At 33.4% G+C, this 19511-nt stretch overlaps 1 protein-coding gene across 3 annotated transcripts in view; it reads left to right on the top strand.

The window, feature by feature from the left end:
* The window catches only part of LOC126761344 (uncharacterized), a 64840-nt gene that overhangs the window by 26051 nt on the left and 19278 nt on the right, over positions 1–19511 (top strand). For all 3 annotated transcript variants that reach the window (XM_050477413.1, XM_050477412.1, XM_050477411.1), the window contains one exon: positions 8686–8760. The gene's annotated coding sequence lies outside the window, so the exon portion shown is untranslated. The remainder of the gene's footprint in view (positions 1–8685; positions 8761–19511) is intronic.

Raw genomic sequence — 19511 nt, 5'->3', positions numbered from 1 at the left:
ATACATATATCGTCACTTAAAATGCAAAAGGCCGTATCATCGAAAAAATTGAAACTGAGTTTCTTATTGCGATTCACTATCGTATTAGAAGCATACAAGTTTCGACATCCGCTGACATGTATAACCAACATATAACCCATAAATAACCAATATAAAACCAATGCATAGCCAACATATAACCAATAAATAACCAATATATAACCAATGTATAACCAATATAGAATCATTTTACAACCAAAACTCAATTTTTTTCAACATTAATGTTTTTTATTATATCGTTTTTGTTTTGGCTGTAAACTTATAAAAAGTGATGTTATGTTATTTAAGCGAATAAATTATCTTTGGAATTCACATGTATGTACATATATACATATAATCCCTTAATAGAAATTGGTAACGAAATTTATAAAACCTAAAGCAAAGTAAAAGATATTAGTATTATATATTAAATATCCATAACAGTTTAACAACAGTAAATATTTCTTCTATTGATTGACCTTTTATTTTCAAATTACTAAAAGTAACCCACAACCAAGTTTAGCGTACCTTTTGATTAGCTACATTATCGGAAAACTGCAGCAACCAACGACTCAAAAAATCACGCTAACTACAAGCCAAGAACTTTTTCTCGCTACCAAAAAATCAGAAAACTTTCAATATTTAACGACCAGAAGCAATTTTCAAACGGTCAGTGCTGGTCAAGGGACGTTTCCCAGTCATTAAACAATTTAGTATATTTTATGCTTGTAAATATGTTTGCGGCGCTGATAACCGAGCGAGTGCGCGCCTAACTACACGTCGGTCCTTTAATCGCTTTCAATGAAATTTACGACGTTAATGGCTGTAAAATTGTTACGACTAAAGTTAAAATTTCCAATTTCCTCTGAAAATCAAATGCTTACGAGACACAAAAACTTATTGTACCTTTGTACATATTTTTGGCTATAAGACACGCCCCTACCCACCTCTTGTTTTCTAACTAATAATCAACACACACACATATACATACACCAAGTTGACGCAATGAAACTGAAGCTGTGAGCGTCACACCGAATGGCTGGACTATTCAAAGCGCCTTAGTTGACAACTAAGTAGTGACACTGGCTGACGCTTGTTGTTGTACACACAGCTAGCGGAACTACTATTAGAATAGATGCTGGCGCTTTGCTGCTGTTGGTATTGCTGCTGCTATTGTTGTGTTGCCGCCGCCGCCGATAGCGTTCTGTCAATATAGCTGCGCATAAAGTAAAGTAAAGTAAATTGCTTGGAGAATTCCCCAAATACCCTTGGGAATATGCCCCGCCCCAAAATAGCAACATTAACCGAAACTGTATTGTCTGTTGTTGTTCTTTTTATTGTTAGTGTGAGTGTCGAAGCGCGCATTAGACGCATTAGAGCATTGTGTACGTGAAGTGAAGTGCAGTGGGACGCTAAGCACCAAGTGGGGGTATACCCATTTGAACATCTTCACTACAGTTGAACACCCCGCCTTGGGATATATTTATTGTGCGTATTGTCTGTCGACCAGCACAACAGGAATTTATCTTTATTACCAGCATGATGAGTATGTATGTAGGCATGTGCCTGTGTATATTAATGTGTCTGTGTCGGTCAGGAAGGAGAGTTTTTATAATGCCCGCGGGAAAAGCTCTCTAGGAAATGTTTATTGCCTTAAAGTGGTAGTATTCTTGGCAAAATGGCTTGGGACATAACTAGTTAAAAATGTGAGGCATTGCGGGCACTCAGCAAAGTAGAGAAAGAAATTTATATTTTGAAGTTTATGAAGCCATATATTTTTTTTATTTGCAGTGCTCTGAAAACAAGTGATCTAAATATGCTTTCAAAGCTTTGTCACTAAGAACAGCTGGGTCAGCAATTTCGACTCCAGCTTTTGATCATACTTGAAAAAACTATTTTAATCACTTTTCCTGCTAAAGTTAAGTTTTCTATTAAGTAGGTATCACAAGGGACCGGCGTTCTAAGCTGTCCATGTGAGGTCCCTGTTAAGATCGACCATATAATCTGAGCTATGATTGATATTGTAGTTTAAACATATCTTTTTTCTATTTTTCTTCTATAGATATGGTTCTGCGTCTTTTTCCGCCCTATAAATCAGTATTTTCCGAAGCGGACACTTTTCCCACTAAATGCTAATTCCGGAATAAGATTTTTCTCAAGTTCAAAAGTGTAATTTTGGTATAAAATTCAATAATAATGATTGTAGAAATTCTATCTTTTTACTATTTTTATATGATTTAAGTATGTAACTTAGACTTCCCATAATGACTTTTTGATTCGAAAGATGTTGTTATCTCTTTTCCTCATACAAAATTTATATTATTTTTCGTTTGATAGTAAAAATTAATGGGAAAAGCTCTTTTAATATGTAAGCTCTTTGGCTTCCTCACTTTGTTTGCTGAGCTTAAAGAGCTTGAAAAGCTCCAGTAGCTCGATTGAACTTGTGTTCGTCGAAAAATAAATTAATTCAGTGTCAAAAGGGTAACAATATACCAAAAAGAATAAGTTAACTACAATTTTAATGCATTTACTTCCGATGTTTTTTATTAGAAAACCGTTGACAGGCTAATTAAGTGCCGCCAACATGAATGTAATTAAGCACTTAAAGGCAAGGCAGTACCTTCTTCTATTATTTTTTCTGAAGGCAAACACGATTTTGGGGTGAAATTGTCGCCACTCTAGCGCGGAAATTAAACCCTTGTGCACCAAATATTCGTGCGGAATTCAATTACAGTTCATTTATTGTATCCCCTGGCTCCTTCATTACTAAAGAAATGCCCTACAGGGCAGCTTATGCGTACGCATGTAAATGGATTTGCGTGTATTTGTGTTATTAACGCTGAAGATGCCTGGGGCGATTTTACGACAATTGTCGGCAGATGCCCGCCAAGTTTTTTAAACCTGTTGTCAGTTTTACGCAAATATGCATAAGCTATGTACGCACGTTTGTGTGTCTGTGTGTTGACAGCGCTGTCAGATTTGGAAAGACACACGCACACATACGCAAATCAGAACTATATATGATTGATGTGCACTGTCATCGCCCAACGCTTAGCTTCAAATATTTATCCATGCAAGTGCACGGGGCCCAGAAAAAAAATACGTTAAAGTAGAATAAAAACTGAAGTGAAATGGAAAAAAGGAATTTAGAAAAAAATCACACAACAATGCAGCTGTTAATAGTAGACATGCCATACTTGCCGTTTGTTTATTTGCTTGCTGCGTTCATTTGTTTGTGCAGCGCGCATTTTCTCCATCTCAAATGACAGCGACGATAAAAATAAAAATTGCTATCGAATGAAAAATGGGCGCACATGGTGACAAAAAATGCGCTGCCCCGCACCGACCCGCTTGCTGGCTGCCACGACTGCTACTATAAATGTTGCGTGCGTGTGTGTTTATGTGCGTGTGCATTTCCCAGGATCATGCTACTAAGCGCCGTGGGTGTCCTTTTTTCGCTGGGGCCCATACTTACATATTTATTGTGTCGTCAGTCGTCGTCACTAGGCGACACGCTGATCGATCTGTCAACGCTGTTATTGACTGCTCGCTGCTGATATTTTACTCAGTGTGCCCATTGTCTCCGCTTTCGCTTGCGCTAAAGCCAGTTCTATCGCCTTCACCTTCTCCTACGCTTTCTGCACATCATTTGTTTTATCAGGAGTGCGCTTAGGGCATTACACTACCTTTTTTTGTTATTTTTAATTTTTTCCCTTTTGTCTTCCGGGGAATGAAGTTATGCGCTTCTTTATACTCCACTTCATTTGACTGACAATTTATTATGGAGAAGCGCAAATATTTTTATCATTTCCTGCAAATAAATTTCGTAAAAATAAATTTTATGTTATTTCGCTCATGGAAATTACTTTTAAATCCACTTTTACTTTATTGTTTTTTTATGATTTTTTTTTTTTTTGTTTATATTTTTGCCTGTTTCTCATCCGAAGTTTTTCCAATTTATATTAAGGTAGCGAGATGAGTTTGCTTCATCCCCTTCGAAATTTGTAAGCATACTCACAGGCGTACGCACATGTCGTTGTCAAATACAGCTAAGTTTATAAGTAAACACACACACATTTGAATGCACATACTCACATTCTTATATACATATATATATGTACATATGCACTTAGGTAGCAATTTTAGCTATCCAATTGCTTTGCAATGCTTGCCAATTTGCCAGCGCACATTTTTTGACGCAAGAAAATACACTCACGTGCAATCATACATTTGCTTTATATATGTATTTACATATATATATATATACATATGTATATAAGAAGTATGAAAGCTTCGTAGCGCGCCCCGCTGCCATTACACGGCGTATCGAAGCTACTTAATATCTTATTTTCACCTGATTTCACTTGAATTTTGTAAGAATATCATTCGGCTGCTTGGCAGCGCCTCACATTTCTATGCATACATTGATTTAAATTATGTAAATTCGCATTGTGAAAAGCACACCAACGGCAACAGTAGTGCCGCCAAACAAACGCGCACTCACCCTCCGGTGTGTTAGCTGCGAATTCACGTCTCCTGGAGCTCATAGCGCTTTCGCTAGCTGTAACTGATAGGCAAATCTTCTTACTTTTTACACGAATTTCTAACTCCCATCACAATTTGCTACACTTTGATGTAACTAATACTTTGTTTTTGTGATTTCGTGCGTGTGTGTGTTCCCCTCAGCGCAAAGTGTTGCAAAGGCTTTCCACCGGCATTGCTGCCCTCGCTCGCTTTGTGAATCTCAGCATTTCCCAACGGCATTTCTATTAATTCTTCTGTAATTCTCTTTGCGCTTTGTGAACAGACTCCAGTCGATTTCTATATTTTATGAAAATTATGCAAAATATTATCAGAATAATTGATGTTGCATAGATAGCGCGAAAGAGTGAGAAGAGTGAGTGCTGCCGATGGTGGGTGTATAACGGTGCAGCAGTTGCGGCTGCAATGCTTTTAAAATCAATTTCAGGAAAGTAGACTCCAGTGTCCAGATTAGCATTTCAAGCGTGTAAATATTATTCCCCGTCGAGAGAAGAGTGAATAGCATATTCGATGAAAGGATGAGCGGCTGCAGAACTTAAGCAGAATATTACAATGTACCTTCTTATGTAAATATATATATATTTATCAGTTGGCATATTAAAAAAAGGGCTCAATTAACACACTGTTTTTTTTAACAGACCTAAAAAACGAAAAAAAAAAACAAAAAAAAAGTTAACAAATGACAGTTTAGGCTTATTAAAAATAGAGCATTACGTGATAGATACTTTAAAGTGTTGAAAAACAGACATTATACACAAATAGTATCTAGTTCACCTTGTCTGTAATTAGGATATTTGGTCCTCAGCTATCTTAAATCTGAAATTTTACAGTATTTTATTTTTTTTTATGCGTAAAAACTATTCAGTAGAAACTATTGAAAATGTATTAATTTACTTTTCGGGATATATTTAACTAGTTACTTTTCGGAATAAATTTTAATTAGTTACCTTTAAGATTAAAATTTTACTAGTTACTTTTCGGGATAAATTTTAACTAGTTACCTTTAAGATTAAAATTTAACTTGTTACTTTTGGTATTGAAATTTCACTAGTTATTTTTAGGTATAAAATTCGACTAGTTTCTTTTAGGTTTAAAATTTATGTAGTCGTTTTTTTAACTAGTTATTTTTAGGAAAAAAATTCGACTAGTTTCTTTTAGGTTTAAAATTTAAGTACTCGTTTTTTTACAGTATTTTACAGCAATTTTTTCCACACCAGGCCTTTTATCAGAAAATAAATTAATCAAAATGAAGTTGCAGGTGTGTGAGGGAAACAAACAACGCCCACCACTTGCCACTGCACCTGCCCTACAATACTTTCTTTAAGAACAAACATTGCTCATAATCATTACACATAAGCATTTTTATCTGATGACATATAACTTTAACGATTTCAAGATAGAGCTGATATCATTGCAAGAAAACAATTTGGTTTATGCTCCACTTCAACCTAATGTCAACTAGATATACTATAATATAGATATTAACCTTTAACTTGACTTTAAACGCTAAATTTCTACAAATGTGCGCAAGAGACTTTTACGTATATGAAGCATGAAATGGAATGCTTAAATGTGCGCATAGCGACCTTCTTAGAACACAAACTGAACTATAAATGGAAAAGGTATTAAAATTATGGTCTATTACGGCTAAAATTTGATTTAAGTTGCTTAATATAATACAGTTTATTTTCAACCCCACACACACACACATATGTATGTGTTTTTGTATGTCTAGTAATAATATATATGCATATATAGGATCGTATACACGTGCTCACCGCCTTGAATGTATGTAAATTTTTTATCTCTTCTTGCCGCCAACAAAGTCCTGTCAAACAACAAAATTTATTATTATCGCATTTTGTTGTGTATTTAATGCTTTAACATATAAACATTAACACAAACCTTGACGCAAACAAAAAACTCATAAAAAGCATTATATCCAAAGTCAAGGAACAAATAAATAAGCAAGCAACAACCACAAGCGATGAAAGAGGATAAATACACACTTGTTCCCCGGTATAGCCAGCGATGCAGTTTTATTGATATTTGCTTGTCGGTTTTTCTCGGACACAAAACACTTGTTGTAAAAGCAAATAAACCGACGGGCATCGGTTAAAGCATAAAAGCGAAAGCGGTGCCTAACAAAGTCTTTTATTGAAACAGTACAGAAAATAAATAAGCAGAGGGAAACCAGTAAGAATAACACTTGAAGAGATGCAAAGTGCCATTTTAGGATAATTCTGCGTCGGCTTGCTTGTGTTTGTGTGTGACTTGGCGTGTGTATATTTATTATGAATATTAAAATCGGAAATAAAAAATTGTGTATAAACTAACTGTGTAAACAGCCGGGAAGAGGTGACATGAAAGCCGGCGTTGCATAAGAAAAAAGGTGAATACATAAAGCATTTATGGCCAAGGTTCAGACGAATTTAGAGCCATGAATAATTTGCGCTTCCTTGCCTTTCGAGACACTCAGTGACTTTAATGCGTGTGTGGATCGGCAGGTGGAATTATTACTTTCGAGCGTAATTGGAAACTAGTTACAGGCTAGTACGGAAAGTAACTAGTTAAAATTTTGCCTCAAAAAATATAGTTAATACTTTTTATAAAGTTGGGAACTTACAAAAGGAACTAGTTGCAACGGGAAGTAGTTACTGGTTAGTTCAAAAAGTAACTAATTAAAATTTTACCAAATAAAGGATAATTATATAGTTGGGAACTAACTAAACGTTAAAACGAAAATTAACTAATTGAGTTTTTAATAATTACCAATTTTGATATAGATGAAACTAGTTACGGGTTAGTTTGGAAAGTAAGTAGTTACATTTTTCTCTCTCGGTACGAGGTCGGATACAATTTTCATTCGATTTTTGAAGTTACAGTTGGCTCAGAAAATTATACCACAAATATTTTTTAAGCGCATCCGTCAAGCAAAACTATGGTATTTGCAAAGCACAAAAACTATCAAGTGTTAAAGTCTACCTCTGCAAAAAAATTCCAAAAATTTGTATTTTTGTATTTAAGACGGATTACTAAAATATATGCCGAAAATCATATGTAAATATGTATTTTTTCCAATATTTAAAGAATCTTCAAATATATTCGGTGAATATATGGAGCTTTTGTCATCCAAGCCTCAACAAGCCCCATTTGTGTTAATTGTATTAAAAAACAATAAAAAAGCAGAATCTACATAATTCTAAAATCTAAATCCGTCAAGTTTCCAATTGTCAGGCTTATCTCGACCATAAAAATATAGAGGAAATCCAAAAAAAGCTATTACTGCTCTATTAAAGATCAAATATTCAGTCTCCAAATTTCAAAATTTGTAGCAAAATTCACCGTTAAACAAGCAACCACGCCTCTCTATACTCAACTATTCGATTACTATCTCTATTACTCGAAATATGATATGCGAAAAAATCCATGCACAAACTCCTACGCCCTCATCGATCATACCCATTATGCATGAGGCATGTGTTGTGATAACCCTGCGGTCGGGCCAAGCGCCAAATGGCATAGAAAAACACTTGAGAGGACGCATATGAAAATGAAAGAATCTTCGGAATGTGTTGAAAGTACCAACTTATAATGGTTTATGCCCACAAAGGCCAAGCACATTATGAATTCGAGAAGTAATAATAAAAACGGCATACACACATACACGCGCACTCAAGCCCAGGCAAAGTTGGTAACCTGATCGCTTACAAGGAGTTGTTTATCCCTACAGAATTCAGACACTTACATGCTTATAAAAATAATCATAAGCACATTTAGAAGTCGCATGTTTTACGACGTTGTTCCATTATATTATCTGCCTTGGCATGCATGCACGCGAACGCGTGTTTGTTGTTGGCTGCATGTGTGTGTGTGTGAAAATATTTGATAGTCATTTGTATGTGTATAGCCATAAAAATAGAAACACGTGTGCCTGTGGTAGTGGCGTTTTTTGACTCGCATATCTGCGCGCTTCGCATAATGATTGTTCAAATCTCATAAGGATAATAATGATTGATATTTGACAGCCAAGGATTTCGGAATCTTTTGTGCATTTCAAGTATCAGTTCACATTGTTAATTCATTTTCTTATGCTTCCCTTTGTTCTGCTCTTCTTTCTTGCAGTAAACCACTACAAAAACAATACACAAACAAAATAGAAGGGAAAAATTTGATTCATTTGTTGGCGCACAGTGTGTGGTAAGTAAATATGTAAGTGTATTTAACATAGATAGATTAGATTGTGCATATGTATGGAGTAATATAAATTTGTTAACACTTTAATAGGCTAGCATTGTAATCTTTAACATGAGTATAAAGTCATTATCGGATTTTCACTTGAGCGTCTGCAGCTAGTGTAAACAGAGAAGGGTCGCTTTGCTACCCATAAATATGTAAGTATGTATAAACATTACTCTGTACATATGCAAGTGTTGCACTTGTTACGGCTGTGGCAGCAGGAAAATTTATGATAAACATTTATTTTTTGATGAATTACTTGTTAGTGATTCGAAGAATTAGAAAAATTAGAAGACAATTTTCATGCAGCCGCTGACTTTTCTAGCACCTTTTAGACATTTTTCAGTACAATCTTTTAATTTTCGGCAAAATTATTTAAATATTTTTTGCAAACTAGTTTATATATTTTTGATTATATATTTTTTTTAATTATTCGCCAAACAATATTTTATTAAAAAGTAAAAAAGTTGCTTCGAAGGTAGTATTATAAGATATTAAAGATAATAATGACTCAGAATTTAGAAAATTCCTGATATAAAAAGCCAAATTATTTATATATTATTGCTAGAATCTTGTTAGCATCAAAAGTGTTAGCCGAGTTGCGCATTCTTTTGCCACTCGCTTACCAAAAACAAGTATAAAGCAGCGATAGTTGAGCTCTTTGAGAGAGTTCTATAGGCGCGAACTAATTTCGCAATATAGTAGCTTCGTGACGTGTGCGAACTTGAGCTTCGTAACGCGAAGAGAGTTGTTTCAAATTGTTGGAAAGCTGATGGATGTACCCAAAGCTTGTAGTTAAACTTTGTGAATATAGACAAATAAAAAAATTTAAAGTTGATTAAGTCGAGTTTAGGTTATGCTAAGTTAGATGACTGACTCAGAGATCGCACTTCGAAAAGCAAACTACTGTGTTCGTTCTTATAAGTCAGCAAATCGTCTGGTGACCAAAACAAATTTGCGCAATCGTTTAATTTCTGTTCTCACCACTTCGGTGTAATGTCTGAGAATATCAGCATCCAATTCTTTAAGCCTTGATATCGCAAACGTGGTTAAATCAAGAAGGAAGTGTTGAGATGTTTCCACTTGGTCTGCTTCCACACAACTTCTGCAGGTGGCGTCTGGTAAGATTCCCAGCCTTACAACATGGTTGCTGATAAGGTAATTAAAACGCCCACAACTAAAGAGAGGCTAGCCTTACTGAAATCAAAAAGCTCACTCGATCTCTTAAGATCAATCTTGGACCAAAAAGATATTGCGACAGCGGATGACAGCTCACCGATAGCTAAGCTCCCGCGAATCACAATTAAACAGTAGTGGAACACATGAGATAGAGAGGACCGACCCGTTCCCATTCTACTGATACAGGGTCTGGGGTACCTTTCTTTGTCAAATCGTTAGCTGTACAGTTACCATTGATTCTGTTACTCCGTGACTCGATGCCATATATAACGAGGTTAGGCATTCCTTAACTACCTCTGAATGCACGGTTAGTGAGCTCAAAACTACAAGACTTGTAGTATGTGCACACTGATATCAAAGTGGATGATAGTCACTGCTGTGAAGAAGACTGCGCTCCGGAGCAGTAAATCCACCGCTACGTTAATGGCAGCAAGCCGGTAGACTGAAACTAAAGCTGATATATAGTTCCTGACAATATACGCCTTCACCAACCTTCCCCTAAGCTTTGATCTATCCGTAAAGAAGTTTGCTGCACCTCTCCTTCAACGACTCTACCCACCCGCAACTCGCTCGCAGTTATTTGGGAAGAGAAAAAGTCGTCTGAGTTTAGTTTGGCGTCTCCATAACCCAAAAGATCCGGTATAAAGTGAAATCTTTTGAGGATGTCCGAATGTTTAGACATGTGTTCCTTTAGAATCCCAGATTCTCTTAGCCTGATAGCAAATTAGGTCGCCATATGAGTACATATTGAGTATAATGAAAGAATAAAACGCGTGAATAGCAGAAAAAATATGAAGAACTTCCAAACGTAGTACTAAAATATAATAGTAAAAATTTCCAAATATGTAGGCTACTTTATAAGCCGTGCGAGTTGTTCTGACGGCTAGTGGTTGCCACAAGTGCTAATTTACGATTTCTGTTCTTCTGCTTATGGTTTCGAATATTCTTTCTTCTTTCTACTTGCTAACTTCAAAAATGCTCGAAAACTAAATGATAGACATCCACAGGGTTGCACTTGACACCTACAGCGATAACACAGCGTTGAGTTCGCCATTTGCTCGCATGAAAAAAGTAGACACCCGAATTAGCAATGCTGCTCGGTATACCGAAACAAATTTCGCATTATGGCACACCTCAGCGGGGCTTATGGTGCATATATATGTATGTATATGTACATAAGTATATAAGAGAAATTTATCACACAAAGCCGCTAAAGTAGGCGCAAATTTTCCACAATTTTTAACTAAGTATTAAAATGCATTAGTGACTAAATGTTGCATTAGTAAATAAATGTTGCATGAGTGTTGCTGAAATCACTTAAAATTAATACCAATTAGCAAATCACTGCTTTGCTTTGGCGACCACCACAAATGGCTATTTAAACAACAACAAACATATAAAGAAAGCCTGCAGCAGATTATTTATACTAAAAAATCATAAATAAATAACGGTTTTCATGCCACAAATAGCATATTAAAATCTAATTAAAACTAAGCAGTGTATTTAATGAATATTCATTAATACAGTGGCTAATGCATCAATCGAATGCTCAATAAATATTTATTTAAATGCCAAAATATATTCCTACATACATACATATATACAAATAAAAAGTCGCAAAAGCATTAGTGAATTATTAATAGAAAAATGGCAAATATTAGCTTTGTAGCAAAACACTTGTGTGTGTGGATAAATGTTTGCTTTAATGAATGGCGATTTAAAGTTGCAAAGAAGTGCAATTAAAAAAAATAGTAAATAAATAAATTAAAACAAATTATATATATACATAAATACATATGTAAGCAAACATAAATTTAAATATTTGCACTGATGTTCAAACACGACACTTGATTACAGCTAAAACAAATATTGGTGAAATAATCAGAGAATTGCACCAACACACGCACACATACATATAAGCGAGTAAGTGGCAAAATAAATGGCGCTGCAATAAAATGCAAATTAATTATGCGAAACAATAAAAAAAATTAATTTAGCAAATTTTGTGCAAACGCACACCCACACGCACACACACATGCACAAGCACACATATACAACTAATAATAATGGAATCGCAACAATCGCAACACGTGACCCCATTAGGTTAAGGTGGGTTTGTTGAATTTGCATAATATTTACATTACGGAATTCTCTCTGTTTTATTTATGCGAAAATATGGTGAGTGTAGCGTTGCAAGAAAAATATATACAAATATAAATAAATTTAAGCTTCAAAAAAATTAATCGAAATGAAAATAAATAAATATTTAACAAATGGAGTGCGTGGAAATTGTTTGGCATTATGTTTGCCATAAATAAATTAACAATTTGTTGTATTTGTTGAGTGAAAACGGCGCTTTGATTCATTAATATGCGCAATTAATGCTGCGGCAGGGAGATTTGCACTGATTTGATTGCACACGCGTGATTCACAGCGCAATCGAACGCGCTGGTTTTAGTGAGCATTTCGCACATCGCGTTGAAATGATGTGAAATTGACCGTATTGAAAATGTTGTATGACTGTTTATTGTTAAAATTATAAATATGTAATTATTTTAATAATTAAACATCTTTAAAAACTGTTAAAATGTTTGCGATTATCGTTTTTCAGTTCGAAAAATGTGAAATTGACCGTATTGAAAACGAAATATTATTGCTTATTGTTAAAAAAATAAATATGCAACTTTCAATATGGCTAAAAGGTTTTCGTTTAACGCGTTTTCGAACATAACACAGCTGCGTACATACTAACTCGATGACCAGCATATTCCTTATGGTTTGAAAAACCAGCAATTAGTTTGAAAACCAATGCGTAGAGCGCCCTACTGCGTGCCGAAATGGCGAGTTTAAAGCGAGAAGATGCGGCTTAAGAACTGCAGCTAATGCGTCAGTGGCCGCAGCTGATCAGCAAATGAAGTTACCAAAATCCAATTTGGCATGCCTGTATGTACACATACATATGTATAAGTATGTACATATACACACTTACAACTAACACTGCAGGTCTTTGCGGGAATGTGCACGGTTAGAATAAGCCAGCATGCAACAGCGCTGACACACATACACATAGAAAAATGTACGCACTGATAATGAGTAAGGCTATGCTGTTGGCCATAATGTGGCTAACCGTCCAATAACTAAATGCCTAAGCTATGTGGAGCACAAAAGTTTAATTGAAAATAATACGCCAGCTGTGGTTATGGCCACTCCAGCTGCGCCTGATTGTGGCGCGCAACGGTAAATGTGGAGAAAGTTGAGCGCTGTGGAAAAAATTAGATTCCAGGAAGCTCACTGTTTTGAAAGTTTCTATTATACAATTATTAGCATGCTGGAGGAAGCTGCAATAATTGCAAGCAAACCGGAGCTGAGAAATTAAAAAGCATTACCAAAATATGTTATAAAAAGAATTAAAAGAAAACGCTTAAAACGCTCTCAAAGAATTTTATTATTTATTTTCTGTGTTGAAAGCGGTTAAAAATAAATTTTATATTCACCAAAAAGCATCCATAAAAGTTAAAAGAAAATTTAGCCTTACTCACCAGCTCTCCAGCAGCAATCGACAAGTGCGGCAACCACTTTACACACGTACATATTTAAATGTTTATGTGTGCGTTACCTTGTACTTTTCAGCAACTCATGCCTCCAACTCGGCTGAACAAAATTTCGCTGCTGTAAATAAGTAATTAATTGCCTAACTACCGCAATGATTATGGCGCATCGCGTAATAACATACTCACGTGAGTGCCAGTACAAGAGCACACACATACACGCACACTCACATGCGTTGAAGGCAGCGCCCTCGTGTTATTGCCTACTTAATGTTGGTGAAAAATTTCTAATTAATTCTACGAAACATTACTTGCGAGCGCAAAACGAATTGTTAACAACTTGTAAATGCTGTAGCACCCAGTGGCTCCAACTGTACATATGTACGCATGTACATACTTATGTTGTGCCGCATAAGCACACCCGTAAACTTCTCACTCCTATATGGCTTGCTCATTTCGCACAGCATGCGATCAGGGCGCGTTCAACGGGGACTCACTAGGCCCGCTCCAATCAATCAAAGAAATATTTCCCATATGAGTGCGCGAAGCTGTAGTATGTGTGCCTTACACTGCTCAGGTGTATTTGTGTTGTTGGTGGTATGCACAAATTGGATTTGCCTAACCAATCTATATACACACCTACCTATCTACATATATATTTCTGTGTACGTTTATTGCTTCTGCTTCGTAACTTCGAATTTTATGGCTGCTTTTATAACTGCCTGAATTATGGCCACCTTTATTCTTGGCCACTTTTACTGTCGCTGTCCGTGCGCACAAAGCTGGCAATGCTGCCACAGCTTCCGCAGTCATTCTTCGGCAGTTGTTTTCGTTTATGGTTATTGATTGGGATTTTTGCTGCTGCCGCTGCTTTACCTTTACCTGCAAACAGCTATTATTACATATAACATATGTACATACTGTTGAATATTCAAGCGTAGTTATGTTTGTGTGTGTATATACATATCTTTGTATGTATGTATTTGTGTGGTTGTGTGTATCGCTTGAACTTTTGCTTAAGTGCAAGTAATGAATTCATAATTAATCTCTGCTTTTCGTGTTATTTATTGGTAATATTTCTTGGCATTTAATTTTCTCCTTCGACAACTTCAGCTGTGCTCGCTCTGAAAATATATTTGAGGTCAAATAAATATTGCAGCTGACATTTCAGTGGCTAAAGTGGCACCGTGTTTATTTATATGCCGTTTTAAAGAGATTAATGTGGAAAATATGGAGCTTGAAACATAAGGAAATATTAAAAGAAAATTATGAAAGGAAAAAAGTAAAAAAATTAATTTTATGGAAAATTATAAAATTTATTATTTTAGTATATAACTAATATAATAGATATATTATTTTTTTAATAATTCATTAAATTTTTATTTATATTGTAACTAAAAAATTTTATAATTTATAATTTTTTTTAAATTTAATTAATTTTATTTATATGGTAAATGAAAAGTTTATATGGGGAAATTTTTTTATACAAGTCTAAATGAATACTAAATATCTCTGTATAAATATTTATTTTTTATTAAAGAAAAATTAAAGTAAAAATTTTGTATTGCCATTATAAAGTAAAAACACTTTAAGCAAATCATCTTTAATTGACTTCATATATTAAGTAATTAAACTAAATAACGGATTTAACACCACACATACTATATTTAGTTATATTTTTCGAACATTTTGTACAATTTCTTTTCACTTATAAAAGAAAAAAAATGCAGAAAATTAATATTTTTATTATAAGCATATAAATTAATATAAGACTAGTGTAAATATTTATATTTTTAATATAAGAATCATTGAAGTTAAATTTTTGTATGTTCATAATATGAAATAAAGCAAAAAACCGAGCATAAATTAACTTCAATTAAGTTCAAATATTCAACAGTCAATCTGAAACACTAATTTAAGTCCACATGATAGTGGAAATGCAGCACTTTAGTAGCCAAATAAATTAAATAAATATTAAATAATTATATTTGTATCATAATACAGCAATAACATGCAAAATTTATATGCATCTCGTCAGTATAAATACTTGCAACATATGCAAGTGATGTCTAGTTCGCTTAAGAGCAAAGGTCAAGTTGAAAGACTTCAATGCCTTAATGCCTGATGAGTCATAAATCACAAAAATATGCAAACCTCACACCCAAGAGGTCAGTATACACATAGCCCATACTATACACTATATATTTATGTATATTCATGAATATATATAAATTTCTCTGCTCATAATTATTCTAGAATAGGAAATTTAATTGATGGATCCACATTATTCCATTACTTTTGTTTTAGCGCAACATATTTCTGTGGCATATTATAAATATATTTACACAATATGCCTACACAAACACATATATGTGTGTATATGTATGTGAAATCGTATTGCTGTAAGTGCGTGCAATCACTCAAATCCAATGGAGACTCAAAAGGATGTCGTGAGAGATTGACGGCGAAGCAGTCTGCATGCCTAAGCCAACGCTACCAAGTTTTCTTGGCAAATATTCAGACCATAGAAGTTTGCTTCAAATATGTCTATTCTATTAGGGTGATCCTCTAGTGCAAAAAAAGAGTATTTGCCATTCTTTTTTTTTTAATTTCTAAAGTAAAACAATTTATGTTAGCTAATTTTGGGTAGATATAAAGTTTAGCGAGCTTAGTTGAAAGGAAAATAGTACAAGCTAACAGCTAAGGCGACAGAACGATATTAAGGCAGGGTTGCATTTTTTATAAAATTCTTAAATATGCATTAAAGTAACTTTTTTAACTCAAACTGCCATAACAAGGTTACTGTTTACCTCTTTTGAATTTTTTTTTTTTATTTAAGTTGACTAGTAATTTCGAAATTATTCAGAACTATGCAAATTCTATATATTTTTCGAGGAAATTTTTGTTCAAACCTACGATATATGTATGTTAGTATATATGTAATATATATGAGTGTGGTATATGCGGTGTATGTAAAAGTAAGTATGCACATATGTATGAAATACTACCCACTCACTTTTTTGTTGTTGTTGATGGAAAAGTTTCCGCTTTTTTGCTTCTCTCTGTCACGCATTTTTGCGCTCTACTTCTTGAACTTGTCATGAAGCATGCCAATGTATTGTTGTGCGTGCGGTTTTGAGAGTGAGCTTTATGTTGCACGCAATTTATCTAACAATTTAGATTAATTACAATACCACAACTGTAAGTTGAGAATAAATGAACATAAGTATATGTACGTGTAATATATTTATATTATAAAGGTATATAAAATAGTACATATGTATGTACATATATGTTATAAGTCTAATGAAAATATATGCAGACATAGACTTACATACGCATGCATTTAACACGACGAGGCTTTCGTTTGTTTTAATTTCCTAAAAAAAAATTTTTTCTAAACATTTTCTTTATAATTTTAAAATTTATTATATTTCAAAATTATTAGAGTTTATAATTTAAAAAAAAATTTAATTAATTTTTATTAAAATTAAATTAAAATTAAAAAAAAAATTGATTAAAAAAAATTAATTAAATTTTTTTCGTTTAAAAAACATTCTAAATATAATTTTTTTCTACATTGTAATTTAATATATAAAAAAAATATTTTTTTTGCTTTATTTATAATTAATTAATTTATATTAGTTTCCGTCCTTTCTTCTAATTAACCAAAAAAATATAAATTAATCAGTTAAAAATTATGTAAAAATAAATTATTTTCATTTTTTTATAGAAAGTAAGTTTTATTCTTCTAATTCTAAACATAAATTCTTACAAATTTTGAAATTTATTAAAATACACAATTAAATTGATACATTATTAATTTATAAAAACATTAAAATTATTTCTTCCAAAAAAAAATTAAAAATATATTTTATATTCTTCCAAAAAAAATTAAAAATATATTTTATATTTTATATTAAACTAAAATGTAAAATAAAATTTTCGAAATTTTTTCTAAGTAGTAATTTTGTTTTTTAAATTAAAATTAAAATAAATTCCTTTTTTTTCATTATTTTTTTTTATTAATTTATATTTTTCTTTTTAGTATATATAAATTTTTTCTGTATAGTAATATTTTTTATTAAATTGAAATTCAAAAAAATATATAATTAATTATTTTTGGTCAAATTTTTTATGGTTTAATTAATATTTTTCTTTTTATATATAGATTCTATCAAATTTTAAAATTTATTTAAATACAAAATTATGTACTTTCGTAAATTATTAATTAATAAAATACATTAAAAATATTTCTTCTAAAAAAATTAATAATATATTTTATATTCAATTGAAGTGTAAAATAAAAAATTCCGAAATTTTTCTAAACAATAATATTTTTCATTAAATTAAAATTAAAAAAAATTAAATTATATATTTTTGCATACTTTGTGAGTAATTCCCTTAACCAGAAACGGCCTATTTTATCTATCTGTAAATAACAATCTGTGCTAGTACTTCATTATACACTAAATACATAGGACCGCTTCACCCATTCATCCTTATTTATTTATGCACACACAAAGTTCGGTGCTAGTCGACACCATATTGCCATGATTACGGCCACCAAAGTTACATACATATATGTATATCCAACCAACGAATACGAGTACAAGAAGCGCAAATCAGTTGTGGCAGTTGCTGTCGTGAAACTTCGCAATTGACGACCTCAAAACAGAAACCGCAACTAGTTTGCAGCCTCAATACTTCTAAACACATGCATGTGTATATAAAAACTATATATATGTATACACACATATGTACTACAAGTGTAATGCCCACTTATATACCCTAATAGAAATTTAAATTCAAGGTTAGCACCTAACCGACACAAATCCTTTAAACACGGTTGCGCAGGGTCGCACTGAGCAGCGCCCAGGTGGTATGGCCACAAAACACATGCAAATCTGCTGCTAATTATATAAATTACGGTTTGTACTTGTGAAAAGCAAATCACTTACATGTTTAGGAAAAGTTTCCTATCGCGATTTTTATGCATTCCGCGGAAAGTCGCCTACTAAGTACACCCCAACTATGTGCGGATCGTTGACAATGAGTAGCAAATTAGTGAAGTCATGCTTCAAAATAGATATTTATGGTTACGGATTATGTGTTAATGTCCATATAAGCCGCCTCTGAAATTAGCGTGTTAAATTGCCGATGTCTTCATGTGTTGAAAGAACCCTGGCGCACACATGGAACACTATGAATGCAACGAAGGAGGAACAGCACTAAGTATCCTGCGGTTTTCGGTGTAGGGTATAAGGACAGCTCACTAGGCAGTCGCTTGTACGTATTCATCTAGACATCTATGTATGTTCATATACATGTACATACATATGTGTAGGTATGTAGTAGGTGCAGGCGCTGCCGGCTTAGCGCCAATTTGTATCTTTCGTCTATGTACTGCAGTTGTGCGTTTTGACGAGACGCGCAGACTGCACGATTTGAGTGTGTGCAGTTAGTTTAACACCGAACTAATACCGTGATGGACATGAGCGGAGAGAGTCTACACTTTACAAAATAATTTGCTGCAAATGAGAAGATTGTTAGTGGAAGTTAGTGTAGTTTCGAAGTGTTTAAAATAAGCAATTTTTTGCTGAATGTTGTGAAAATTACAATCTGGAGTGGTTAGAAAAGAAATTGCGGTGATTTTCATCAAACCAAAAAAAAGAAAAATTCAAAAAAAAAATTATATCTAATAAGAAAAAATTAATTAAATATACCCTTCCATTCCATCTTTTTGAAACGTTGAGTTGTCTTAAAATTTTGAAGGCGATAGTGAGTGTTCGAAGGATACATGTGCATGTTGTTCTGTGATCTTAGAATTAATAATTTTGTGGTGCAAAAATATTTGTAAGTCTCACAAGACTCTGTTTTTCTGTCTTTAAATTGAAAAATGCTGATTAAAAAATATTTACTGATTATTTAACCAAACGCTTGCTGTGATCTAGTATGAAAAATAAATTGTTAACGTAAGAAATT

The sequence above is a fragment of the Bactrocera neohumeralis genome, chromosome 6, assembly GCF_024586455.1.
Source record: "Bactrocera neohumeralis isolate Rockhampton chromosome 6, APGP_CSIRO_Bneo_wtdbg2-racon-allhic-juicebox.fasta_v2, whole genome shotgun sequence".
NCBI lineage: Eukaryota > Metazoa > Arthropoda > Insecta > Diptera > Tephritidae > Bactrocera > Bactrocera neohumeralis.
This window is presented reverse-complemented; position numbering and strand designations above follow the sequence as displayed.